Below are 14,783 nucleotides of genomic sequence, written 5' to 3' on the forward strand. Positions count from 1 at the left end.
ATTGCTTGTTTCTACTCATTAGATAGAAAATGGGTGAGTTTAAGTCTAAACTCCCCGAAATAAAGGCCAACAAGTTTGGATATTACCAAAAGTGTATTAATCTTCTCTCTAGCATTGAGCAAGTGGTGGATGTGCCAAATTGGCCTCTTGGTACTTCAGCTTGGTACTACCCTTTCCCCCTCCCCTGTCCTGTGGTGCCATTATGCTAGGCCAAGTGTATGTTCCTATTGCCTCCTGTTCACTAGGTTTCTTGTTGGCAAAGTTTTGTATTTTAAACTGACCACATGGTTCCATCATAATTAGAAAAGTAGTTCCACTAAAATTTCAAAACTTTAAAAGTCTATTTTAAAATCTAAGCACGCTCTATAATCTGTGCACAAACATGTCTGTCTGTGTCTTATTCGACTATATGTAAGTGATTATGGCTTCAAGGTTACTCTGCCTACTAAAAATCTTTGTCAATGGAAGCTGTGAATTAATCTAAATTGCTTTAAAACTTTGTGACCTGACTAAGCCAAAGAAAAAACAGGCAGTTTTAAAAGACCTTGGAAAAGGACTTAAAAAAGACAATGTCCTTTACAAAGTAAATGAAATTGGTAACTAAGTTGGCTGTGAATTATGTCATTCCTATGTCCATCTATGCTAAGAGTTAACTATTGTACACTGACCATGGCTAGTAAACTAAAGCTAAGGGTTTCATTCTCTGTTTTCTCCCCTGTGTGCTGATCAACTTCAATTAAGATCAAGGGACCAGAGTAACTATGCTCAGGCACAGCTACCTAAACCAGTGGCACCAGCCTGCAAAAGCCAGTGTAAACCAGGTCTCTAACCAGTATATGTAGAAATATTGCAGGTTACCAACAGGAGGTGCAACAGTCTATACATGCTGGGAGATGCCACAGTCTCTCTCAGACTCTGGCCTTGCATCTCACATGACCAAAAGCCTGTTAATTAAGGGTAAAACACAAGCCACATTAGATATTTGGTTCTGTAAATGTTCATCACCAGAAGTTAGACCATACGGGGTGTATGAGCAAAGGATAGAAATTGATTTCTATACTATTTTACAATTGGAGGTAAATTCCTAAAGGTAACTCAGACTGCAGAAAAAAAAATGGCCACTCTTTCTATTCACTGCCCACAGGACAGCCTACAGGCAAAGAATATACAGCCCAGTGTTTCAATGATGCATTTAAATGCAAATTAAAATAACTTTAGAAAATGGATTTAAAATGACATCCCCCTTGTAAAAATTTGAGAAGTTGTGGAGAGTGGCTGGCCTCCCAGACAAGTTTAAAAGATAAAATTTTCCTAAAGGTTTATTTCAAAGTAAAAAAAAAAAAATAGGATTATTCTAGTTTGCCCCTAAAATTTTTTGTAACAGTTGCCGGAAGGCCCACAGTAAAAGATAGGACAAGTTTGTCAAATGTAATTTAATAAGTAAAACCATGCTTATAAAACTACTTCCAATGACCATCTTTGTTGCTTTTAGTTGGAGTAAAAGTGACTGTTTGTAAAAAAAAAAAACAAAAAACTCACTGATCTGCAGTTCGAAGCCAGTCCAGGCACAGGCAGACTAAAGTCCCTGTGAGATTGTCATCTCTAATCTGCCAACAGAGTGCTCAAAGCTGAGTTGTTTTGGAGTTTAAAGTGGCCAAGTGCTAGTCCTGAGCTGGAGAGCTGAGGGACAGCACTCAAACCCTGAGTTCAAGTCCAGCGACTGACCAAGGAAAATGCCAAAGATGTATTTATCCCAACATAAGAAAGGCACTCCAGGGACCCTGATATTGTTAAAATATCCAGAGGCAATTGCAAACAAATGTTTGGATGACAAAAGTGGTATCAGGTCCTGAGTTACTTGAGCTTGGTCCTCCAAAAAATTGATCAAGCCAGAAGGTCATGGAAAGATAAGTTTGTAAACATGCCTATCACCCATGTTGGTCTAACTGGGCAAAACTTTCCAGAGATCTGTGATAGTGGATAGTAAAAGCTAAGATTGTAGAATGTAAATCTCCAAACCCCTGTATCTGCTCAAAGTCCTAATTGGCAGTAACTTTTGAGCTGGTTAAATTCATCTGTTGAAAAGCTTGTAGAGCTGAGATTATGTTCCTATTGAGATCTGTCTAAAGGCCTACATAAGTAGGCATTCCTCTGCCAGACAGAAAATGCTTTTATAAACCAGGGTGTTAAACAGGCTATGCTGCTGTAGCCCAAGAAAAGGCCTGTACATTTGTTATAGGTTAAATGTTGTCTATAAGCCACTTTAAACAGGCTACCCAGAGGCAGTGGGCCGTACTTAGAGTGCCAATCAGTCTCAGGTTAAAAGCATCTACTGGGCTTTCTTTTAAAAATCTCTGACAAGTAATTGTTAGTCAATTGTGAACAAGTTATAGGTAAGCTCCATCTCATTGATCTCCTTGTTGCTTTAACTGGAAATAAAAAGAGCTTTTGTAAGAAAGTTCAAAGCCATCCTGGGCACAAAAAAAAAAATCCTTCTAAAACTCCATCTCCCTACTAATCAGCACAGAACCAGGACTATCCAGCCAAAGGCTGAAAGTGGCATTGTGACTCTAAGTAGTAGAGCATTAGCCTGGAACAGAAGGACTCAGGGACAGTGCCCAGGCCTTGAGTCCAAACTGTAAATGCCAACCGGGACAAGCTATCCCAGCAATGGATGTTGAGACAATGGCCAGGACAAAGTCAGTCCTGACCATGGAAAACCATGGAAAAGAGTAAGAGATGATACCCTAAATGGAGTCACTTTATGCTTTATGCATTGTTTCTGGCAAAACTGGAGCTTCAGCTTCCACCCCCACTACAAAGGCAGAGGAGGGGTCCCGCAGAGCAGTGAGGACCTCACAGATGAAGTCCTTCAGGGGAGGGGGCCTCACAGAAAAGGCTGCAAAAAGGGGTGTACCTCACTGGGAGGCCGCAGAAGTGAGGGTGCCTTGTGGGGGAGGCCACAAAAGAGGGGAGCGCCTCACAGGGGAGACTGCAGGGGAGGGGAAACTGCAAAGGCAGAACACAGAGGAGGAGTTTAAACTTAAACTCATCCATACTTTTACCTTCAGTTACAAGGGAGAGGGAAAGAGGGAGAGGGAAAGAGGGAGAGGGAAAGAGGAAGAGGGAGAGGGAGAGAGGAAGAGAGGGAGAGAGGGAGAGAGAGAGAGCCAGAGCTATCTGCCCAAGCACTCACAGAAGTGGAGTTTTAAATTTGGGGCAAAATTTGATTGCAGGGGCTCAGCAGCCCTCCAAGGCCCAGGTGGCCTTAATGTAAAGAAATTTAGTGTCCTTCCCATGGTAAGGGACCTGATGCCATGGGCCTATATTAGAGTGTTCTCCACAGTACAGGTTGGCTCCTAAAGGGGGTGGTGGCCCTGCCAGTGGAGAATGTCTTCATGTTTGTCCATTTGTATTCCTTGGGCCATGGAGGATGGGTCATTGGGCCAAGGTAGGCCCCTGGCACTTGGCCAAGGTTTGGCTCTGATGAGGGGAAGGGGGGCTCAGTAAGTCACAGAGGCCCAGGTGGCCTTACACTGAGATATCAGAATCAGAAACCCAGACCTCAGATAAACTGGTCACTTAGCCTGGAGTGGGACTTAATTAGCAGTGTTGGATGGGCTGGTAGAGCGCTCAGTCAGGAGAAAGTTACCTTGGTGGTCCTCTGGTGACTGGCGTATAGGATCTCAGGAAAGGTCCCAGGGAAGCTGGTTGAACCTCCTTCCGAAGTGGAGGGAGGATCAAACCCACTGGGGAGCCTATACCCACAGGGGCGACCAATGTAAGAGGATTAGACAAAAATCCATGCAAGGGGACCATGCAGAAGCAGGAAGGCAAAGGAGAAAGATTATTACAAGGTTTATTAGAGAAGCCATATTTCCCCCAAGAGGGAGCACATGACCTCCATCACTATCCTGGTAGCAGGAGGATCTGAGGGAAAAGGAAGTGAGGTAGATGGGAGTCCAGGTGGGTCTGGGCAGAGAGAGGGAGGGGCCAGTTGTATGGAGGGAACTCCAGAAATGGGAGGGGACCCGGTGTAGGTGCTCATACTTCGAGCTCACGACTCTACCTGATTCTGGGGCCTGGATGAGTTGCCTTGATCTCTTCTAAGTCATTTACCACATGAGGCTTTTCTGAACTCATACATCACTGCAAATTGCTAACATTCCTCCCTAGCACATCACTCAATATATTTTTTCCATCATATATTTAAACATATTTATGTGTATACATTCCCTACCCTCCCCCAACCCCACACACAAAGGCATAGACCTTCAAAACAAAGCTTTTCTTTTTTTCCTTGCTACAGTGTCTAGAACCTAATAAACTCAATAGATACAAAAGAGTGAGCTGGGTACTAGTGTCACACCTGTAATGCTAGCTATTCAGGAAACTGAGATCTAGAATCACTTTTTCCATTTAGTTCCCATTTTGATTAAAATTTAAGCGTTAAAGGAACTTTTAAAGAGAATCAAGACTTCCTTTTTTCTGGAGGTTTCCTTCACTCCCTTTCACCTAGTCCAGCTCAACCTATGTCCCCCTGGGAGCTTTGGCATCCCAGAAAATCCACAGTCCCCCAGACCCCAGTTAAATTAGACAGAATCCAGCATTGCCTTTAGTCATGTGGTGGGCAGAGCAGAAAGCATCCACCACGTGTGCTACCCAACACCTCTAATCCACACCAGTGCCACTTCCATACTCCTAGCCACATGAGCAGCATTGTGTCACCGTCGCTTGCACTGGCATAGGCTTCCGTGGTCATCAGGACAGATGTCCTGAGAGTTATTTCATCTGCATAAGGTGACATTTCCTGGGTCCAGGTATATTGCTGATCTGGGAAATCACTGGCATTGGAGCAAGCCAGGGCTGCTGCAACCGCACTGTAGGATGCATCTCTCTGCAGCAAAACCTGAGGCCCTTCCTTCCTAGACACAATGGAGATCCTAGAAAATTCCCTGCTTGTCCCTAGATAAGTCCATGAATATATCTACAGCCCTCATCTGTCAGAAATGAACAAAGAGTACAGAATTGTTCAAGTCATTTTCCTTCTTCACAGAAGGGTGCACTATCATCCTGGCCCCCCAGAGCGAGACAGCACACCAAATGGGGGGATCCACTTGGTTTTCATCCCAACCTAGGAATGATATTGTCCCTTCTCATGTTGCTAAGGTGTCAGGATCACATCTTTGTAAACAATCGGTTACCAGGGTAATAGGGTCATAGAAGGAAGACAAGTCATTCTAACCATCAGTGGACCATCCCTAGTCAGGAGGCAGTGTACTTTGGGAGGCTATTGCTCCAAAACAAACATCCTTTTTACCTGTTAATGAAACTGCAACTCCACTGCACCTCACCTTTGTCATTACAACAACAACAACAAAAAGAAAAAGAAAAGGGTGTTTTGGATTTTCTTGTCAGGACTGGCTTGAAACCACAATCCTCAGATTTCAACCTCCTGAGTAGTGCCAAGGTTTTTTATGAGACAATTCTCTCAAATTAACCACCAAGAAAGAAGCAAAAAGGAATAAAGTCCAGGACTTGAGCTGAGGCTCAACTGGAAGATCATGGACAGCACCCATGCCCTGATTTCAAACCTATGACCAGCACATCATCATCATCATCATCATCATCATCATCATCATCATCATCATCATCATCATGTGAATAAAAAGATTGTAAGAGCCTATTAAGAACATTAAAATTGAGGGCTGGGATGGTGGCTCAGTGGTAGAGCTCTTGCCTTGCATGCATGAGGCCCTGGGTTTGATTCCTCAGCACCATATAGCAAAAAAGAAAAAAGCCGGAAGTGGCGCTGTGGCTCAAGTGGTAGAGCACTAGCCTTGAGCTGAAGAGCTGAGGGATAGCGCCCAGGCCCAGAGTTCAAGCCCCATGACCAACCAAAAAAAAAATATTAAAATTGAGTGAGCCAGGCACTTTTTGGTGGCTGACATGTAATGCCAGTTAGGAGCATGAAATCTCAGGATGGTGGTTAAAAGCCCACCTGGGCAGGAAATTCCATGAGGCTCTGATCTCCAACTAACCAGCAAAAATGCCAGAAGTAGAGCTGTGGTTCAAGTGGTAAAGCAACAGCCTTGAATGAAAAAGCAAAATAACAGTGACCAGGCCCAGGTAGGACTACTACTAATTAATCAATTAAATACAAATACACAAATAAAAATCAGAGTGGAAGATGAGCACAAAAGCCAAGAGAATTGCTGGTTTATACCTGGAGCTCAAGCTACACAAAAGACAGAACTTGAAGATCTGGGTTCCAAGGCAACCCAGGCAGAAAAGTCCCTTAGGAATTTGTGAGTATGTATCAGGTGTGGGTGTTGAACCCAGGGGTTGAAATAGAATTTTTTTTTTCTTAAAGGTAGCATTCTACCACTTCCTTTCTTTGGGGGATGAAATGGAGATAAGTTTTATGGACTTACCTGCCTGGGCTTTCAACCCCAATCCTCAGATTTCAGGTGCTGATACAGTACTCTTATCTTCTATGAGATTTTTATCTTCCATGAACTGCCAAAAAGTAAAAGAAGCCAGAAGTTGATCTGTGTGGCTCAAGCCACAGAGACTGCTTGCTTTGAGGGAAAATGAACAACAAAAACCCTCATACACAGTGGCCCTGCCCTGGTTTCAAACCCAGGAAGTGACCAGGCCCTATGTTCAAGCCCTAGGACCACCACCACCAGCAACAAAAGAATGACTCAGGGACAAGGACTAGGCCCTGAATACAAAGCCTAGAAACAGCATTAAAAATAAAAGAAAAACAAATTCAGAGACTGTGGCTAGGCTCCAGAGTTCAAGGGTCTAGAACCAGCACCAGGACGGACACACACACACACACACACACACACACACACACACACACACACACACACACACAAAGAAGAAGAGAGAAGTCAATGAAATATTTTTAAGTAGTGGCTCATGCCTATAATCCTAGCTACTGTGGAAGCTGAAATTTTAGGATTGTGGTTCATAGTCAACCTGGGCAGGAAGCTCCATGACACTTGGTTTTATGTGTGCTAGTCCTGGGGCCTGAACTTGTGCTGTTTTGCACAAGACTAGAACTATTCTACTTCCAAGCTCTTGGTGATTAATTGGAGATGAGAGTCTCAACAACTTTCCTGCCCTGGCTGGCTTTGAACCACCATCCTCTGATTTTAGAGCCTGGCTAATGTCCCTGTCTTCCCATGAGAATCTTTCTTTTTTTGGGGTTGGTCATGGGGCTTGAACTCGGCCTGCACACTGTCCCTAAGCTCTTCAGCTCAAGGCTAGTGCTCTACCACTTGAGCCACAGGGCCACTTCTGGTTTTCTGGTGATTTAGTGGAGATAATTGTCTCATGGACTTTCCTTCCCAGTCTGGCTTTGAACTGCAATCCTCAGATCTCACCCTCCTGAGTAGCTAGGATTACAGGCGTAAGCCACTGGCACTCAGCTTTTTTTTTCTTTTCTTTTTTCTGTTTTATGGGTTGTGGGGCCTGAACTCCAGCTCTGGATGGTGTCCCTTAGCTCTTCAGCTCAAGGCAAGCACTTTACCACTGAGCCATTTCCCAGCTCCTCCATAAGAAACTTATCCCTTATGAATCACCAAATTTGTTTTACAAAGCCAGATGTTAAAATGTGGCTTAAGTTTTAGAGCCTGCCAGCCTTGCTCAGGACATGGGAGAGACTCCAGCACAGTGACCTTGCCCTGATTTCAGGTTTAGGAACAGTCACCACTTCCTGTGTTCCAGCCCTAGGACCAGAACCAAATAAATAAATAACTCCCCCATTTTCACTGTATTTGATGTTGGCGTAATTTGTGAAGGTGAAGGGAAAAAACAAATTGTTTAAATAGGGATACAGCTAGACCTATTGCAACAATGAGATGTACAAGAAATTATTTCAAAAAATGAACTTTACAACTTTTGCCTGGTGGGGGTGGTAGAGAACATTATATAAACAAAGCCATTCATGCAGCTGTTGCTCAAGCTGTTAAAGTATGCTAGCCTTGAGAACAAACAATACAAAAAATGCTTCATTCACAGTGGCCCTGCCCTGACTTCAAGCCTCAGAAGAGTGGCCATGTCATGAGTTGAAGCCCTAGCAACAAAAATGAAAATAAATAAATAAATAAAGCCAGAACTTTATCTGTGGCTCAAGCCATAGAGACTGCTAGTCTTGAGAAAGAAAAGGGAAAAACCTCAGACACAGTGGCTCTGCCCTGATTTTATGACTAGCAAAAGTTCAGGCCCTATGTTCAAGCCCTTGGACCAGCAATGAAGAAAAAAAAATACAGCAACAACAAAAACTCGGCAAAAATGCCCAAGTCCTGAGTACAAGCCATAAGAGCATCACCTAAAATAAATGCAGAAAGAAAGAAAAATACATAAAGAGCCACAGTTTGAACTGTCTTGAGGTGGGAAGCCTACTAGTCTTGAGAAAAAATTAGGAATAATGACCAGGCCTGGAGTTCAAGTACTATAAAAAGCTCAAAAAAAAAGAATCTGTTGGGAGCCAAAAGGAGTCTCTCAACATGAAGATAGGCTTGACTATCTCACTGGAACATCTTGTGGCTGAGTTTACAGAACCACTCTCAGAAATCCGACCCTTTCATCCTGCCTTATGCAAATATCCTGCAGCTGCTAATGACCACCCTTTCACCCTGCCCTACGCAAACATCCTGCAGCTGCTATGGCCAATGAAAAAGCTTCCTTAATGGCCAATTTAAAAGCTTCCTTATTCCAAGCATATAAATACCCCTGTGTGAAAAATAAAAATTTGCAGCTTGATCAGAATCCCTGTCTTGCTGTCATTCTTCATGTCTCTTGTCCCTTCATTCCTTCTCGTTTAGGTTCATCGCCCTCGTTGACATCCTGCAGGTTGGGACAAAAATCCACAAAAAAAACTTCAAAACAAAAACCCAGAAAGAGTGGCCAGCCCTAATAATAAGCTGGATGACCCAAACTTGCGAAAAAGAGAAAAAGAATAATAAATTAAGTGAAAAGAAGGACAAAAATATTAGAGCCAATTCAAGATTTTAAAAATATGGTTCACACCTATAATCCTACCTCCTCAAATAGCTGAAATCTGAGCATTTGTGGTTTGAATCCAGCCTGGGCAGGAAAGTAAATGAGAATTCTTTTCATTTATGCTGCTCCTGGGCTAAAACTTGAGTTTTACTCAAGGGTAGAGCTCTACTGCTTCCTACCTGTTGCTGGTTAATTGGTGAAAAACGTCTCATTGATTTTCATGCCTAGGATGGCTTTGAACCTTGGCTCTCAACTTTCTTTTTTTTTTCTTTCTTTCTTTCTTTTATTTTATTTTTATTTTTTGTGAACACACTGTACAGAGGGGTTACAATTACATGGGCAGGTTAATGCGTACATTTCTTATCAAGCATTGCAGCCTCCTCTTTGTTTACATTACACATCCCTTCCCAGCCTCCCCCCGCAACCGCCCACCCAATCCTCCCGGCTTGCCCCCCCACCAACATTGTAAAGCTCATTTTCCACATGACAACTTGTACTTCTCATTGTTGCAACAGGTCTACCTGTATCCTTAAACGACTTGTTTTTTCCCATCTCCTACACAAGTTATACTGACATCAAATATAGTGAAAGCAGGGTTATACTGTGGGGGAGGGACATACAAAGCTACAAAGAGATAATCTTATAAATGCGTTAGAAACAAATGCATGAAAGGAAAAAAACATTAAAATACATATCTAAGGATTCATTTTCATAACATCACATCATCTGACCTATTCCGCTTGACTCATATATATATACTAGATATTGCAAATAAGGGAAACCATGGGACCTATGTTTCTTTGGGCCTGGCTTACTTCACTTAATATAATGTTTTCCACGTTTTTCCATTTCCTAACAAATGGGGCAATGTCATCTTTCTGATGGAGGCACAGAATTCCATTGTGTATATATACCACATTTTCTTGATCCATTCATCTACTGAGGGGCATCTGGGTTGGTTCCATATCTTAGCTATGGTAAATAATGCTGCAATAAACATAGTTGTGCTGGTAGCTTTAGTGTGGTCTTGTTTGTAAACATTTGGGTAAATGCCCAAAAATGGGATTGCTGGGTCATAGGGGAGTTCTATCTGAAGTCTTTTGAGGAACCTCCATACTGCTTTCCAAAGTGGTTGAACAAGTTTACATTCCCACCAACAATGAAGTAAGGTTCCTTTCTGTCCACATCCCCTCCAGCATCTGTTGTTGTTAGAGTTCTTGATTTTTGCCATTCTAACTGGAGTGAGGTGGTATCTCAATGTTGTTTTGGTTTGCAATTCTTTTATGGCTAGGGAGGCTGAGCATTTCTTCATGTGTCTGTTGGCCATCCTTCTTTCTTCTTCAGAGAAGTTTCTCTTTAAGTCTTTAGCCCACTTGTTTATTGGGCAGTTTTTTCTTTGCAGATTTGTTGTTGGGGGATTTAATTTTTTGAGTTCCAAGTATATTTTAGATATGAGACCCTTGTCTGTTGTATGGCTAGTGAAGATCTTCTCCCAATCCGTGGGCTTTCTATTGATCTTGCTAGCTATGTCCTTTGCCATGCAGAAGCTCTGCAATTTCATGCAATCCCATTTGTCCCACCTTTCTTTGATTTGTTGTGTTTCCGGGTCTCTATTCAGAAAATTTCGGCCTGAGCCAAGGAGCCCTAGGGTTTCTCCTATTCCATCCTGTAATGTTTTCAAAGTGTCTGCTTTGACTTCGAGGTCTTTGACCCATTTGGAGTTGATTCTGGTGCAAGGTGATATATAAGGATCTAGCTTTAGTTTTCTACAAGTAGTTAACCAATTTTACCAGCACCATTTACTGAAGAGGCTGTCGTTCTTCCATTCTATTGTTTTAGCTTCCTTATCGAAGATTAGATGGCTATAGGTCTGTAGGTTCATTTCTGGGTTTTCAATTCTATTCCATTGGTCCTGATGTCTGTTCTTATGCCAATACCAAGCTGTCTGGATAGTCATCTTGGCTTCCGGTAGTACTTTTTTCCTTTCTGTATTTTTTGACAGTTGTGGGGCTTGAACTCAGGACTTGTGTGCTGTCCCTGAGCCTCTTGTACTCAAGCCTTGTGCTCTACCATTTGTGCCATAGCACCACTTCTGGGTTTTGAGTGGTTAATTGGACATAAGAGTCTCACAAGGACTTTTCTGTCTGGGCTGGCTTCCAACTGAGGTCCTCAGATCTCAGCCTCCTGAGTAGTTACAGCCATAGGACACTTATCTCACTTGTTAGGTTTTAAAAAAAGAGATAGCCTAGTAAGAACAGCACCATGCACGTGCTATTCAGGTAAGGGATAGTAGACCTGCTGGGACCAGGCAAGGTTGGAACTCCACATGGCTGGGAAAGGCCTTGGAATGAGAGAGAGCTGGGAAAGAGAGGAAAGAGAGAGGAAAGAGCTAGAAAAGAGCAGAGAGAACAGAGAGAGAGCAGAGAGAGAGTGTCTGGGCCTGGGCTAGGCCTTATCTAGGGTACGGGCAGAGAAAGGTGTGGCCACATCAAATTCAGATATGACCTCAGTGGATGCAAATGTGACTTCTTCCAGGTGTCCCAGTTGCCTAGGTAATGCAGTTACTGGGTGGAGACTTTGCTGTGAGGAGGGTGGAGTCTGCTCGCCATCCAGGAGCAGACCTTACAATATTAACCAACAACAACAAAAAAAAAAATCAAATGAAGTTTAGAGATATCAGTGGCAAGCACACTGACAGTTCAAAGAAGTAAACAGAGAGCCATCTTTAAAAGCACTAATATTTGGAAAATTTTCATCTGGCAGCTCTCAAACATGCTAGTCTCAGGACCTCTTAATACTCTTAAATTTTGAGAGCTCCCAAAGAGCTAATTAAAAAGGTAAGGTGGCTCAGTGGTAGAGTGCTTGCCTTGCATACATGAGGTCCTGGGTTCGATTCCTCGGCACCACATAAGTAGAAAAAGCCAGAGGTGGCACTGTGGCTCAAGTGATAGAGCGCTAGCCTTGAGCTGAAGAGCTGAGGGACAGTGCCCAGACCCAGAGTTTAGGCCCCACAACCGACAAAAAAAATGTTAGTAGAGCCAGGAACTGGTGGCTGTCACCAGTAATCCTAGCTACACACTCAGGAGACTGAGATCTATAGATTGCTATTAAAAGCTAGCTGGAGCAGGAAAGTCAATGAGATTCTTATCTCCAATAAACTACTTAGAAAACAAAACAAAACAAAACAAAAAAAACCCAGAAGTAAAACTATAACTCAAGTGGTAGACTACAGCTCAGGATCAATGCCTAAGTGCTGAATTCAAGCCCCAGGACTGGCACAAAAATAAATAAATTAAATAAAAAATAGGGGATACACATGCATTTGCATGTGCACGCACACACACACACGAGAGAAACAGACAGATATGTTAAAAAGTAGAACTCAGCTAATGAGCAAAGCATCAGGTATTGAGTCCTAGTTTCACAACCCAAACAAAAGAAAATTTAGAACTCAAGTGCTTATGGTAGTTTTGTAAACTTAAGAACAAAAACACTGGGGATGGGAAGGTGGCTTAGTGGTAGAGTGTCTTGTATGCATGAGGCCTTGAGTTCAATTACTGAGCACCACATAAGCAGAAAAAGTTGTAAGTGGTGCTGTGGCTCAAGTGGTAGGATACTAGCACTGAGCTAAAGAGCTGAGGGTCAGCACCCAAGCCCAAAGTTTACTCCATACAACTCACCAAAAAGAAAAAAAAAGAAAGAAAAGAAACACTACTTATTAATATACACTTATTGAAAAAAAACTGTATTTTCCAAAAAAGGTAAAATTTCAGCAGAATAGTCCCATTGTTTTACATCTTTAATAAATCTCTTCATCCTTTAGCCTAATGAAAGACACCTGTATTCTCTCATCTGCTTTTATACTGTCTGTTGGGTTATGTTGTTTCAAGTATATGCAGAAAATCTACCTTACAAAGTCACTTAGTTAGAAAAGGAAGAAGTATTTTAGTTGCCTTCTCAGATTATCAATAAAGCTAATGCTGGCATACTCCTTAATATTACACTAAAACTCAACTAGTGGTCATCTCTTAAAATTTAGTTGTAATGAGATACATAGCAATGAGCCTGAAGCTATACCATAAGATTTTCTGCTTGGATGTATTAAATTAAAATCAGTTAGTCTTTTCTTTTCTTTTGCCTGTACATGATTTGCTAACATCACACATTAAATAATGGGAAAATACTCACACTGAGTCACACAAATCTTCCAAATGCTGACCAACTGTCCTGAAATCAATGAATATAGCTGTTATTATCAACACAGATTTCATCAGCATAGTCTGTAAACAGCACTGGGAAGCTACAAAGCTCAACAGAGCAATAAATACATTCTACAAAATTGAAACTTAGTTTCAATGTGTATCATGACTCATACATCGTTGCTTTTCTCGTGGTAAAGGCTCATTTCATTCACTTTTAAGAAATGTTCACCAAATAAAATTCTAGTCTCTATGACCACTTGTATACTTCAGAGTGAAAATGTCATTCCATGGCAAAGTAAATAGTTCATTTAAACACTACAAATGGGCTAGGCACTGGTGGCTCATGCTTGTAATCCTAGCTACTCAGGAAATTAAGATCTAAGGATCATGGTTCAAAGCCAGCCCAGGCAGAAAAGTCTGTGAGATTCTTATCTCCAATGAACTATTCAGAAGAAGCCAGAAGTGGTGCAGTGGTTCAAGTGGTAGAGCACTACCCATGAGCAAAAAAGCTTAGGGCAACATCCAAGCCCTGAGTTCAAGTCCTAGGACCAGCTTAAAAAAATAAGACAAAACTGAATTCATTGGATTCCACTTTCTTAAAATAGCCAATTAGCAGATAATATGTCTTAGAAATATATCTAATTAAATGTTAAAATAAAACAACCTTAAGATTCATTTGTCCAGAAATTACATTTTATACTAACTGCCACATTACCTAATTACTATAAAAAATGAGCAGCTTCAACATTCATATTTTCTAAGAGATACAGGCTTTAAATTGTGGAGGCAGGGAGGGGGAAGATTGTCACTCATGTTTTAGGTACTACCACCTTTTCTGCCTCAATTCAAGATGGGATTAAGGATCCCACAAGTCACAAGGCACAGATGAAGTATCCAGAGATATAAAGAAACATCAGCCAAACTGAGGACAAACTCTGAAAAGAGCAATCTTTAACTGTAATCACTGGCAGGGGTGTAGGAACAATATCAGTATGAGGGATGCTAAGAGGAGTCTGACAGGGAACAAAAAAAGAAGACATAAGCAAGAGGCTGACGTGTCTGAACACCTAGATGGGGGAAAGTTGCAAAAAGAATTCTACATGAAAATTCTCACTGCAAAAAAGAGAGAGATGCAGGGTGCCAGTGGCTATCCTTGTCAGACTGCTACTCAGGCAGCTGAGATCTCAGGATCACAGTTGGAAGCCAGCCTAGGAAGAAAACTCCATGAGACTCCTATCTCTAATCACAAAAAATAAGCTGGAAGTAGAGGTGTGGCTCAAGTCCTTAAAGGTCTAACTTTAAGCAAAGAAGGTCAGGGACAGCAAGCAGACCTTGAGTTCAAGCCCCAGGACCAGCACAGGCATTGTGCGTGCACACACACAAACACACAAATTACTCTAGTAATAATAAATAATCTAGTAATAATATTAATAATAATAATAAATACCCTAGTAATAATAAATACTCTAGTAATAATAAATACATTGCATCTTCCCACTCCGATTCTGAATTTTCATATTACCTTTTTTCTCTTCTTCCTCTTCCTCATAAAATTCTGCTAGG

At 41.9% G+C, this 14,783-nt stretch overlaps 1 protein-coding gene across 12 annotated transcripts in view; it reads right to left on the reverse strand.

The window, feature by feature from the left end:
- Positions 1–14,783, reverse strand: part of LOC138837202 (hepatoma-derived growth factor-related protein 2-like) — a 292,262-nt gene that overhangs the window by 5,876 nt on the left and 271,603 nt on the right. For 9 of the 12 annotated variants that reach the window (XR_011375242.1, XR_011375236.1, XR_011375235.1 and 6 more), the window contains 3 exons: positions 14,743–14,783; positions 13,207–13,245; positions 6,435–6,519 (listed from right to left, as the gene is read on the reverse strand). The exon at positions 14,743–14,783 is cut by the window's right edge and continues 81 nt beyond it. The gene's annotated coding sequence lies outside the window, so the exon portion shown is untranslated. Of the gene's footprint in view, positions 1–6,434; positions 6,520–8,746; positions 8,863–13,206; positions 13,246–14,742 lie in introns of all 12 variants that reach the window. The other 3 variants (XR_011375237.1, XR_011375240.1, XR_011375239.1) reach the window with 3 other exon arrangements.

Source organism: Dipodomys merriami, unplaced genomic scaffold (assembly GCF_024711535.1).
Source record: "Dipodomys merriami isolate MVZ:Mamm:240054 unplaced genomic scaffold, mDipMer1.0.p SCAF_266, whole genome shotgun sequence".
NCBI classification, from domain to species: Eukaryota; Metazoa; Chordata; class Mammalia; order Rodentia; family Heteromyidae; genus Dipodomys; species Dipodomys merriami.